The following is a 13,276-nucleotide window of genomic DNA, read 5'->3' on the forward strand; positions in this document are numbered from 1 at the left end:
GCAAAAATTCCCAGCTCCATCCACGAAGACACCTCCAGCCAAAGCTGATCCTTCTCCCAGTCCAAAAGGGAACCCAGTAACCAGGGGAAATCCCAAATCCTGCTGGAAGCCCAGCCCTGCTCCCGAGCCTCTCCAGTTCTCCCTGCTTCTGCTGGGAAGTTTTACGGCCACTCTCTGTGATTAATCATTTGGGTTAATTGCTGCTGCTCCAGCTCAGCCAGGGTTTGATTCCTCTTGGCTGCTTCCCTCAGGATGGAGGAGCCCGGACTGGGAGCAGTTTGGGATCAGGATCCCGATGGATCAGGATCCCAACAGAGCCCCAGGAGCTCCCTGGTCCCGCAGCCAGACTGGAGCTGGAAAATGGGATTTTGGTCCAAGTGCTCAGGGTTTGATTCCAGCTTGGAGCCAGCAGAGCCACCAAGTCCTGCTCAGTGTCCCCACCCTGGGGAGGGCACAGCACGGGCTCAACCACTCCACCAAATTCCCAATCCCATATTCCAGCACCAAAACCATCCCAGAGCCCTCCAGGACCCTGCTGGATGAACTGGTGGCTGATGGCCGGGCTGGGGGTGACCCCAAAGCCAGCCTGTCCCCACTGCCACCCCAAAAAACAGCCTGTCCCTGCTGTCACCCCAAACCCGCCTGTCCCCAGTGCCACCCCAAAAACATGGCATGGGGCAGGGCACCAGGGCAGCCCAGCTTCACCCTCGGCTGCCAGGCAGGAAGAGGGGACAGTGCGGTGACCCGGGGCCACGGGCAGCGACAGCAGCGATGGTAGCAGGGGATAGAAAAGGCCGCCCTACTTAGCAGGGTTTATGTAAGGAGGCATCTCCGTGGCAGGATGGGAAAACAGACGGGAATGGGAAAAGCTGCTCGGAGCAGGGGAATCCCTGCTGGTGGGTGAGGTGGCACCCGGGATCTTCGGTGGCACCCGCGAGGGACGCAGCCACCCCCTGCTTTGTCCCCCTTTCAGCGGGGGCACAGCCAGCTCCCACCCCCCTATCGCTAATTAACACTCATTCATTAATTCACGATTGTCCCCAGCACGTCCTTCCCACGTTTGGGGTGGGGAGTGGAGGCGCTGCCGTGGGGTGGCTTTGGGGCCATCCATCCCCAAATCCGGGATGTGCCGGAGCTTTTCCCCGCTGGCCCACGGTGACCGCGGGGCTGGAAAGGAGCCGGGAGAGCGGCACCTCGGCCAGCAGGTTCGCTCCCCTTATGGAAAGGCATTTGGGATGTGTTTATTCCTGTCGGAGCCCTTGGCCCGTGGCGAGGAGCGGGATTAATCCGGGAGGAGCGGGCGCTGCTGCCAAGTTCCCCCGAGAGGCACAAGAGGCTGGATTTGGGGGGCTCCCAGCCGTGGGGGAGAACTGGGGGGTCCCGTTGGAGCAGGGGGGTGATGGGTGGATGTTCTCTTTTCTGTCAGGGATCCCAGAAGGAGCAGCCATAGGGGGAAATGGAAGTGGAGGAAAGGGAAGAGAAACCCCCGGAATCACTTTGTTCTCCGGAGCGGAGCTTTGGGCTAGATTCTGTCCCAGCCTGGCTGCTCTTCGCTCAGGGCACGGTCCCAGCCGGGCTGGGCGAGCTCCGCACCTCCAGGGAGGCAGGAACTGGGAGGGGATGTCCTTAAAGCCCCATTCCCAGCGGGATCTCCTGGAGGGACACGCGGGTGACACCCGAGCGGGGCACGGAGCGCCGCTGGAAACCTGCCCCGGGTTCCTCGGCTGGACCCAGGCGCTGCCACCCCCGGCCGGGCTGCGGGAGCTGCTCCGTGTCACTCCGAGCCGCCTGCCACGGCCGCTGGTGACAAAGCCGGTTAATGTCGCCGTGGCCCCGGGGCTGGCGGTGGCCCCGGGCCAGCGGAGGCAGCGGGAAGGGCTGCACCGACCTTGTTCACTGAGCGAGGCCCGGAGCTTGGTAATTATCCCAATTCATGATTGTCATTCCTCGTGAATATGATGACAATTATCATATTCTCGATTATCATCGTGAATATGTGACAATTATCATTATCATCGGCTCTTCGGGGACCTGCCCGTCCTGCTGCCCTCCATCCGCTGCCCTGGCACCTTCCACATCCATCACTGCCCTCTCCAGCCTGTGCGTGCCCAGCTGTGCCCGTTATCCACGGATTTCCCCGCATTTATCCCTCTCACTCCCCTCATCCACCTGCCCAGGTGCTGCCTCAGGGCTCGAAGGGATCTTTAGGGGATTTTTCCCTCTCCAGGGTTATCCTCGCCCCCCTCAGGAGGGCAGGAGCCGCGAAAATCCCTCCTTGGGAGGAGGATTCAGGGGCTGCCTGCAGAGCCCGCCTGCCCCAGGGAATTCTCTGCCCCCCCAGCCCGGCTGGAAAACCTGGAAATTGCTGGGAAAACACAATTTTGTGAGGATGGCGCTGCCTCACGCAGAAGTCTGTCCCCTCTGGGAGCAGGGTCCTGTCACCGAGCACATCCTGGGCTCTGCTCTCGCAGCCTGGAGCGGCACCAGTCCCCGGGAGAGCTGGGACCAGTTGGCCGAGCCCAGCGTGAGTCACGGCGGCCTCGCCGCCACCCAGCCATAAACATTCCGGCTTAGGAGCCGCGTCCCAGTTTCTCGTGCTGTTTGCATTGATCTGCCTTCCAGGCTCTGCTTTGCTCCAGTTTTTAATGTAATTTCACCAGCCATTAGCCCAGAACGCGGCTCTGCCCCTCCCTCTCTTCACAGCGGATTTTTCCCCTAACTTTTCCCTACTTTTTTTTTTCCCTAAATATCTCGATTCGAGATCTCCTTGGTAGCAAAATCCTCACTGTTTTTGGGGCCCTCTCCACGACCCCGCAAAAGTGGCGGGAGCCCAGGGTTTGTGCCTCCCCAAACCAGCCCAATTATGGTCAAACTGCTGCAAAAACAGCCCCGAGAGCATCCTTGACCTTCTGGAAGCTGATCGAAACCCCCGGGAATGACCCTGAGCTTCACCCAGATGATTTCAGCGATGATTTCCTGGGGGGTCTGGCTGTGTGGGGGGTGTTATTTTTTTTCCACGCTGAGGGAAAAGGAAAATGCTGAGGCACAGAAAGACTCTCACTTCCCTAAATCCTAATTATAGCACCCAGAGCTTTCGGGCTCAGCGGGTGCCCCGAGCCTCGTGCAGCCTGCGGGGGTGGGAAACTGAGGCACGAGATGGATTTAAGGAGGTTTGGGAAAGGGTTGAGCTCCTCCTGAGTTTGCTTTGAGGGTGGTGGCGGTGCCACAGGATGGGGAATATTCCCTGTCCTTCCCCGAGTGGATTTCCCAGGTTTGCAGGGAAAAAAAAAAAACATGGGGAAAACGAGGGGAAATAGGATCCTGCTGCCTTAAAGGCTCGTGGTACCTGCAGAGGAATCAGAGCCGCCAGTTCCAGCTCCAGCCCCGGCTCCCTCGGGGCTCGGCCGCGGTGACAAGGAGCGGGCAGGCGGGGACACGGGGCCGGGGCGAGCGGGGACACCGGCGCCGTGTCACGCCAAGCGACAGCCCCTGGGGCTGCCAGCGCCCACGAGCAGCGGCTCCGCAGCACCGCCAGAGCCGGGAAAAAAAAATAAAATAAAAAAAAAAGCCCGAATCCCGCTTGTCCCAAAGCCAACTTTCCGCTGGAAGCCACCAGCTGTCCCCCGGCCAGGTACAGGGACTTTGCCACGGGTTTTGGACGCTCCCCTCATTAGTTACAACCTGATTAATTACCCTGCTGCCTCCTCTCCCAAACAGATCTGGGTATCCAGGCGCTAATGAACGACTCCAGCAATTGATTGCAGGGGTGAGTCCACTCCTAATTAGGAGCAGATTTAGGGAATGAGCGCTGGGAGAGCTCCGGTTGGCCGCCGGTGCCTCCGCTCGAGCGAGGGCTGTGGATTCCAACCTGGGGCTTTTAATGAGTAATTGAGGAGTTGATTAAGCCCGAGCTCGTGCGCTGGGGGGAGCGGAGCTGGAGATGCCGCCGGGGGTCCGTGTCAGCGAGGCCGGCTGGGAATCGGGCTGGATCCAGCCCTGCTGGGAGTGGTTTTGCTGCCAGGAAAGGAGGTGTGAATGTGGCCGGGAGCTGCGGGGTGCCCAGCTCTGCTGGGGAGCTCCAGCGAGGCTCTCCGCGCCTGGGAAGCTTTTTGCAGCTGCTTCCAGATTCCCAAAATATGCTTAAATATCGGAATTTTCCACTGCGTTAGCAGAGTGCCACCTGGAAGAAAGACAGGGCTGTCCCTTTTGGATGTTTGTGTGCTCCAGGCTGGGCTCTGCCTGTCCTCTTAGGCTCCTGGCTGTCCCTGAGAAATCCCGAAGAAAAGGGGGATGCTGTTCCAGCTTTCCCTAAGGAATCCCAAAGAAAAGGGGATGCTGCATCCATGTCCCCTCTCTGTCCCTTCCCTGTCCCTGGCCAGGCTGGGCCCAGTCCCCGTGTCACAGTGGGCTCTGATTAGGGCTGCTCCCCCTTTGCTGGGGATTCCCAAAGGAGCTGGGAACGGGAATTTTCCACTTTTCCCTGTGGATCTCCCCTGCTAGGAGCAGAACCGGGTGAGCCTCTCGCTGTGCCAGCTCCAGAGGCGATGCTTTGTCCTCCAAGGGTCAGTCAGGGCTGCGGGGGCAGCTGGAAATAAAAAAAAAAATAAAATTAAAAAAAAAAAAAAAAACCACCCAAACACTGGAGAAGAAGGAGTCAGAGAGCGACCGAGTTTCCATCAGCACCAGGTCACTGGAAAATCTGAGTGGGGAGCGAGAGGGAAGGAGTGAACTTCTGCTTCCTGAGAGAGGGAGAGGCCACTGTGGGCTGAGAGTATTACTGCACCTCGGGCCCTCCCTCAGGCTCCCCTTCCCTGGAAAAACGCCACTGGAATGAGGATCCCGGTCTGCTCCGTGCCCGGCGCCACGGGGCTGCTGCTGCTCCGCCGAGAACGAGGCACAGAAAGCAGCTGATGTGTCCGCAGGATGGACACTGATATGTCCACAGGATGGACACTGATATGTCCACAGGATGGACACTGATGTGTCCGCAGGATGGACAATGATGTGTCTGCAGGATGGACAATGATGTGTCTGCAGGATGGACAGTGATCTGTCTGCAGGATGGACACTGATGTGTCTGCAGGATGGACACTGATGTGTCTGCAGGATGGACACTGATGTGTCCGCAGGATGGACAATGATGTGTCTGCAGGATGGACAATGATGTGTCTGCAGGATGGACACTGATGTGTCCACAGGATGGACACTGATGTGTCTGCAGGATGGACACTGATGTGTCCACAGGATGGACACTGATGTGTCTGCAGGATGGACACTGATGTGTCCACAGGATGGACAATGATGTGTCTGCAGGATGGACAATGATGACACTGATGTGTCCACAGGATGGACACTGATGTGTCTGCAGGATGGACAATGATGACACTGATGTGTCCGCAGGATGGACAATGATCTGTCTGCAGGATGGACACTGATGTGTCCACAGGATGGACACTGATGTGTCCGCAGGATGGACAATGATCTGTCTGCAGGATGGACACTGATGTGTCCACAGGATGGACACTGATGACACTGATGTGTCCACAAGCTGGACACTGATGTGCCTGCAGGATGGACACTGATGTGTCTGCAGGATGGACAATGATGTGCCCACAGGCTGGACACTGATGTGTCCGCAGGATGGACACTGATGTGTCCACAGGCTGGACACTGATGTGCCTGCAGGATGGACACTGATCTGTCCACAAATTAGACATTGATCTGCCCGCAGCATGGACACTGATGTACCCACAGGCCGGACACTGCTCTGTCCGCAGGCTGGACACTGATGTGCCCACAAACTGGACACTGCTCTGCCAGGCTGCAGCTGCCCGGTCTCCTCCAGGATCTGTGTTGGAAAGCCTCGATCCCAATCCTGGTTCAGCACAGGCTGGGATTTCAGGGAGAATGGAAGGAAGGATATTTGTCACCAGGGGACGGGGACAAAGGACAGCTGGAGGGGCTGTGTGGCAGGGCTGGAGGGTTCAATCCCTCCCAGTCCCTCCTGGATGGCACACAGGGAATCTCTGCCTCCTGTCCCTGCTGCCTGCCTGAATTCCTCCCTGCTGGGCTTTGCTGGGCAGAGCTGAGCCCACACCTGCAGCCGTGGTGCCCTGAGGGATTGCTCGAAGCCTTCTCCTCCTCCTCCCCGTCTGCTCACGGCGCTGCCCACAGCTCCTGCCTGAGAGGAGAGTCTGTTCCCGGCCTCGGTGCCCGGAGCTGGGATCCGCAGCCAGAACAGAGCAGAGCCGGCTCTGTGGAGCTCGGGGAGGAGCACAGAGCCTGCGGCTCCCCGGGGGTTGCGGCTCCCACACAGCCCTTTGTGGGTCCTTCCCTGCAAACCGGGGACTTGGTGGAAGCACAACCACGGGAAGGAGCTCCAGGGGTCCCAGGGCTCACCTGGGGAACGCTGCCCTGGCTTTGGAACCCTGGCATGGTTGGGGTGGAAAGAGATCATAAAGATCACCCAGTGCCACCCCTGCCATGGCAGGGACACCTTCCCCTATCCCAGGGTGCTCCAAATCCCATAAACCCGGCCTTAGATGCTTCCAGGGATGGAGTAGCCACAGCTTCTCTGGGAAATCCATCCCAGTTCCTCCCCACCCTCCCAGGGAACAATTCCCAATTCCCAATATCCCATCCAGCCCTGCCCTCTGGCAGTGGGAGCCATGCCCTGTGTCCTGTCCCTCCAGGCCTTGTCCCCAGTCCCTCTCCAGCTCTTCCGGAGCCCCTTTAGGCCCTGGAAGAGACTCCAAGCTCTCCCATCCAGAATCCTCCTCCAGAGGCCTGATCACACCAGGTGCCCTGTGCCACTCCCCTGAAACCCCCCTGCACAGGGGGCTCTTCCCAGGAGTGTTTCCATCACCAGATGTTCTGCTCTGGGATCAACCAGTGGAGCACACCTGGACTCAGGTTTGGATTCTGGAGCAACCTGGACTCAGGTTTAGTTCTGGGATCACACCTGGACAGGTGTTCGGCTCTGGGAGCACATCTGGACTCAGGGGTGGGCTCTGGGACTCCAGGTGGGCTCTGGGAGCACACCTGGACTCAGGTTTGGCTCTGGGATCACACCTGGACTCAGGTTTGGCTCTGGGAGCACACCTGGACTCAGGTTTGGTTCTGGGAGCACACCTGGACTCAGGTTTGGCTCTGGGAGCACACCTGGACAGGGGTTTGGCTCTGGGAGCACACCTGGACTCAGGTTTGGTTCTGGGAGCACACCTGGACTCAGGTTTGGCTCTGGGAGCACACCTGGACTCAGGTTTGGCTCTGGGAGCACACCTGGACAGGGGTTTGGCTCTGGGAGCACACCTGGACTCAGGTTTGGCTCTGGGAGCACACCTGGACTCAGGTTTGCATCCCTACCTCCAACACCTACCCCAGATCTTTGCCCCAACCCACAGCATCCCAATCCTGCAGAGATCCTTCATCCCTCATCCCCTGGCCTGCTCCTACATCCCTCATCCCCTTCCCGGGCTTTGGGGACAGATTCTCCCTCTCCTCCTGAGCCCAGCCTCATCCATCGCCATCCTTTATGGATGAGATGTGTCATCCTGACCCGGGCTCACCGCGAGCTGCCAGGGACGCTGCCAGCCCAGCCCCTCGTTAGCTTAATTGCTCCTCGGGAGGTCGGGACGTGCCAAGCCCGGGGCCTCCCCGTGCTCCATCCCCGCCTGTCACGTCCTGTGTGGAGCGGAGTGGGGCTCGGTGCGTGGAAAAAAAAGGAGAAAACAGCTCGGTGGCACTGGAAATGAAGGGCAGGTTCCCACGTCAGAGCCGGGAGCTGGGATCGGCTGTCGCGGCAGTCAGCGGGGACAGGAGCTGCTGGCGTCACCGCTGATGTGCGACACAGGCACAGCAGGGAGGGAGGGAGGGAGGGAGGGACATCTGTGCCAGAGCCGCAGCGCGGACCCTCCCGCCGCTGCCGGGGATCCGAGGTGATTCCTGCAGCCCGACGTGTGCCCAGAATCCCAGACTCAGCGGCGGGAGGGTCCCTCCAGGATCGTGGAGTCCGAGCTGCGTCCGGTCCCCGCGTTGTCACCCGGAGTGCCGCATCCACGCCTCCCTCGGACACCTCCAGGGATGGGGACTCCAAAGCTCCCCAGGCAGTTCCAATCCTGCCTTTTCCGGGAAAAATCCCTCCTGGTGACCAACCTGAGCCTCCCCTGTGTGGGGGCGGTGCGTGCCCAGCAGGTGGCTGGGATGTCCCTGTCACCTTCCCAAGCGAGGCGGGGATCTGCTTTTCCAAGCCTGGCTTTCCTGGGTGCCAAAAGCTCGGTGTCCACAGGGAAAATCCTGCAGGGAAAATCCCACCAAAAATCCAGGCAAATCAGCTTGACAGTGGCTGTGTCCCAAATCTCCAGCTCCACCAGGTGTCCTGGGCCATGGCTGTTTCCCAGTGAATTCCCATCCCTTTTCCCGGTGTGTCCGAGCCCTGCTGCCGGCTCTCCTTCCCTCCTGCTGCCGTGAGCTCCCTCTCCTCTCCCTCTCTCCCTGCCATGACTCATTTCTCTCTGGCCAAGAGAAAATCTTGGATTTTTAAAGAAGCTCCGTGAGGGTTTCATACCTGCAGAGGCTCCCAGCAGGTGCCATGGAGCTTTTCCAGGTTGGATACAGGCATGGATGGACGGAGGATGGATGGATGGATCCATGGATGGATCCATGGATGGATGGATGGGGATCAAGGAGCTCTCAGCACCCAGGACCTGGCAGATGGAGCCAGGTTTGGAGCTGGAAATGGGATCCCACACTGGTGCAGGACAGTCCCTGTGCTCAGCCTGGATGGAGCAAGGATGGGATGTTCCAGCTGCTGCAAAGTCTCTGGGAAGTGCAAGCAAAGCGCTGGGAGGGACAAGGAAAATATTCCAGCCTCAGAAGGATCCCTGCAGGTTCTGAGGAGCCCCAGCCTCCCCCTGCCTCCAGGGATGGAGCTCTTTGTGGAGGGTGGGAACAGCTCCAGCTCCACAAACCTGGAGCACTGCCCCATCCCTGGAAGCGTCCCAGGCCAGCTTGGAGCAATCTGGGAGAGAGAAAGGTGTCCCTGTCCCCAAGGATGAGCTGCAAGGTCCCTTCCCACCCAAACCATTCCAGGATCCCATGAGACATCCTTGGCTTCCCTCTGCTGCTCTGCCGCTCTCCAGGGAAGCAGGGACACACCCCTGCCCTGCCAGGGCATTGCTGTCCCCATCCCAGGTGACATTTCCTGGAGCCCATTCCCTGCTCCCATCCCAGCAGGAGGTGAGGGTGAGCTGCCAGCCCAGTCCTGGGCCCCTCTGGACAGTGACAGGACTTTGGGAATGCCAGGCTGTGGGATCTGGGATTATCCCACTCCCTGGGATGGGAATTTCTGGGGTGTCTGAGTGGCCCCAAACCCCGGATCACCCCCTCCCGCCTCAGTGTGGCTTTCCCAGCCCTTATCCACAAGCTTTTCCCGGTCAATATTTGCACTCCGCCTCTCCCAAGGAATTCTTGGTGCCTCCTCCAGGCCCGGCACGCTGCCAAGGAGAGGGAGGGCATCACCACCGGCTCACATCTGCGCCTCGCAGAGCAAACTCCAAACTTTCCCTGGCAGCCCAGGCCCCTCGGGAGCCGTGGGTGCAGCCACGTGCTCCTGGAGGAAAGTTTCTCCTCCGTTTTTGTGATTAATTCCTTCCTCCCACCACGGCCGCCCACAATCCCATCTATATCCATGGCTCCCCACTCCTCCTCAGCTGTAAAATATTTATAAATCCCTACATTAGGGCCCTTTTTCTTTTTTTTTCCTGCTTTTTTTTTTTTTTTTTTTTTCCCTTTCTCCCCTGCCGGGCTCCCCGGCTCTGCCGAGCTCCAGGAACTGCTTCATTTCCATAAATCTCGGGGAAGCTGTGAGGAATAATTTCGGTTTTTGCTTGGGGAATGCACTGCTTTTTTTAATTGCACTCATCTGCAGCTCCTTAGCAATGCATTATTGATGGTTATTATTCCAATAAAGGAGCCGTTCCTGGTTTGTTTTCCCGGGGATGTACTTGGAAATGTGTCTGGTTTTCCCAATTCCCTCTTTTGGGAAGAGGTCACCTTTGCATCCAAGATTTTTCCACCAATTTTCACCCCTTTTTGGGGTATTTCACTCCTCTTTTGGATATTTCACCCCTTTATTTTGGGTATTTCACCCCTCTTTTGGATATTTCATCCCTCTTGTGGAAATTTCATCCCTTTATTTTGGGTATTTCACTCCTCTTTTGGATATTTCACCCCTTTTTTTGGTATTTCACCCCTTTTTTGGTATTTCACCCCTTTTTTTTGGTATTTCATCCCTTTTTTGTGGTATTTCATCCCTTTTTTGGGGGTATTTCACCCCTCTTCTGGGTATTTCGCTCCTCTTTTGGGTATTTCACCCCTCTTTTGGGTGGCACCACAGCTTTGCCCTGTGGCATCAACGCCCGTGATGTCCCCTTATTGTCACCCAGCACCTGAAGGTGGGGTTAGGAGGGAAATGGACCTTTCTAGAAGCAGGAATCCAGAAGGTCCTGGAAGATCCTGGAGGACGGGAATGTCTGGAGGCTCCGGGTGGCTTTGGGGCCGCCCCTGGGGGTTTCCACCTCTGCTTTGGCCTCCAGATTTTGGATTTTGGGAGTGTTTTGGGATTTTGGAAAAGCTGCCCCCGACCCCACAGCTTCGTGAAGGCGACAAAAGCGGCCCTGTTGGGGCCATCCCTTCCCTTGCTGTCGCATCCCAAGATTCCACCTCCACGCTCTGCGGGGTCACCAGGATCCAGGTGGGACCGAGGGCATCTCCAGCTCTTCCAGCCCCTTTCCCCCGCATCCCTGGAGAGGAGAACGGCCCCAAAGTAGGGCTCGGGAGCTCCCCCGCCTCCCCGGCTCGGGGCTGACAGCTCGGGAGTGACGGGCAGAGCGTTCTTCTCCCTCTCCAGCGCTGTCACTTCGCTCCGCTCCCTTTCAGCACCGCCCACCGCGCTGTCACCGCCGGCAGCGGGGACTTTCCTCGGGCCCACGAAGGTCCCCGAGCTGTTACCGCGCTGCAAACACCGAGTACAAGGTTCCTCCTTGATGGTGAGGAATGAAACGAGGTCGGAACTGGAGGGAAAAATGTTCATTTCGGGATCTCGGGGGTTTTCCCTGCTGTTGTTTCCCTGGGAATTGCTGGGGAGGGGAATGGGGGGATCCTGAGGATCTCAGGAGCTGCTGCTGGGGGGGATCCATGGAAAAGCACGGATCCAGCATCCCGGAATTGCCCTCATCCCGCCCAGGGATGCTCGGGAAGGAGCAGCCCAGAGGCTCCTCCTGAGCTGTCACAAATTTTGGGGGTTTAATAAAGGGCCCTAAACATATTTAAATCCTGCCGTGCTTCCAACCGGGAATGTGCAGGGATGGGGAAGGGAAAGGCTCCCAGGCACTCTGGTGATGAATTCCGTGAGTGAGCAAACAATTTCGTCTCCTTATTACAGCCATAAAACAAAAAGCCCTCCCAATCCCCAAATTCCTCCTCTGGCCTCTCCTGTCAAGGCCCTTTTCCCTGATGAAGGAGCTGCTTAATTAGGAATTAACGGGGCTGTTGGAGTAATTGGGAGGAGGAATAGGCTAGGAGAGGTTCATTAGTGCGGTGATGGGTAATTAGCACTTCTGTGGCAGCGGGAATTTTTTTTTTTTGGGGGGGGTCTCCAAAGACCTCGGAGTGAGGGGAAAGCCGGGAGCAGAGCAGGGAATTGGTGTGGATGCCACAGGACCGGGATGGGACCTTTTCCATTGGCATCCCAAATTCCAGGCAAGAGTCCAAGCCTTGAACTGGCACCTCTGGGTGCTGCAGCTCAGGGATGAGCAGGCAGAGGGAAAAGAGGGAGAAAAAGCAGGGAAAATCCCTTAAATCCCCTTTCCAGCAGCTGTGGGAGCATCTCCAGCTCCGTGGTCCCCCTGCAATCCCCCCTGGACCCCCCGGCATTCCCGGCAGAGCCTCTCCAGGGTTTATTTATCCCCGAGCACCGCGAGTCTCATCGCTGCCGCTCGCTCTCCCTATATTTAGCCCTTGAATGGAGAGAGATTTTACAGACGCCTGACTCTGCCTTGTGCTCCAAAGTCACTCAGTGTTTCCATGAGAAACCCGGGGGGTCCAATCCGGAGCTCCGTGACAAAATCCTTCCCAAAATCCTTCCCCGCGTATTCCAGCGGCGCTGGATTTACCCCGTCCGCCCCCTCCGGGGATGAGATCAGGATCTGGCCCCGGGTTTTGATGGGTTTGTAACTTGGCTGATACAACTCGGCTAATTTAATTCATTTTTCGGGCTAAAAAACTCCACCTACAAGTTCCCAGCCTGGGAGGCATTAAAAGCAAATTAATCCAAATATTAGAGGCTGGGTTTAAAGGGAAATCATCAGAGAAGCCGGATTTTTTTTTTTTTTTTTTTTTAGGGAAGAGCCCGAGGGAGAAGTTTTCTATTTTGGTGTTGTTTATTTTACCTTGGTGCTGCCAGGTCTCCTCGAGGTCTGGCAGGGCCCACTGATCTGCTTCACTTCCAGAGCAGCCAGAAAAGCGCTGGGGGAAGAAAAGAGGTGGCAAAAATCAGGATAACAGCCATGGGATTTAGGTCCTTGATGGAGAACTTGGGTGCTGCCAGTCACTGGGGGAGTTTAGCTGATTTTCCGGGGAATGGGAAGGGAGAGGCCTTTGGGAGGTGGTGGGGATCCAGAGGAGCCTGCAACAGGTGCTGGGTGCAAGGAATGAGAGGAATCCATTTGGGAATCCATTTGGGAATCCACCCAGGAATCCATCCAGGTATCCACTAAGGAACCTACCTGGGAATCCACCCAGGAATCCATCCAGGTATCCACCCGGGAATCCACCTGGGAATCCAGCTCTCTCCTGGCTGGATCCCAGCTGGGAAAGGGGATTTGATCCCTGCATCCATGGCCAGAGCCATGGCAAAAAGGGAATAAATACCAGTCGAGCCTTGATCCGAGGAGGATGAGGGGGACAAAGGCTCAGCACGGCCCTGCAGGGATTTCCCAGTGGGATCCAGAATCTCTCCCTCAGAGCTCTCCTGCGAGCTCCTGACAAGAGCCAAACCAGCCTGTCCCCAGTGCCACCCCAAATTCCTCCTGTCCCCAGTGCCACCCCAAATCCAGCCTGTCCCTACTGCCACCCTAAACCAGCCTATCCCCACTGTCACCCCAAAATCCAGTCTAACCCTCACTGTCACCCCAAAATCCAGCCTATCCCCACTGTCACCCCAAAATCCAGCCTATCCCCACTGTCACCCCAAAATCCAGCCTGTCCCTACTGCCAC

Source organism: Anomalospiza imberbis, chromosome 26 (assembly GCF_031753505.1).
Source record: "Anomalospiza imberbis isolate Cuckoo-Finch-1a 21T00152 chromosome 26, ASM3175350v1, whole genome shotgun sequence".
NCBI classification, from domain to species: Eukaryota; Metazoa; Chordata; class Aves; order Passeriformes; family Viduidae; genus Anomalospiza; species Anomalospiza imberbis.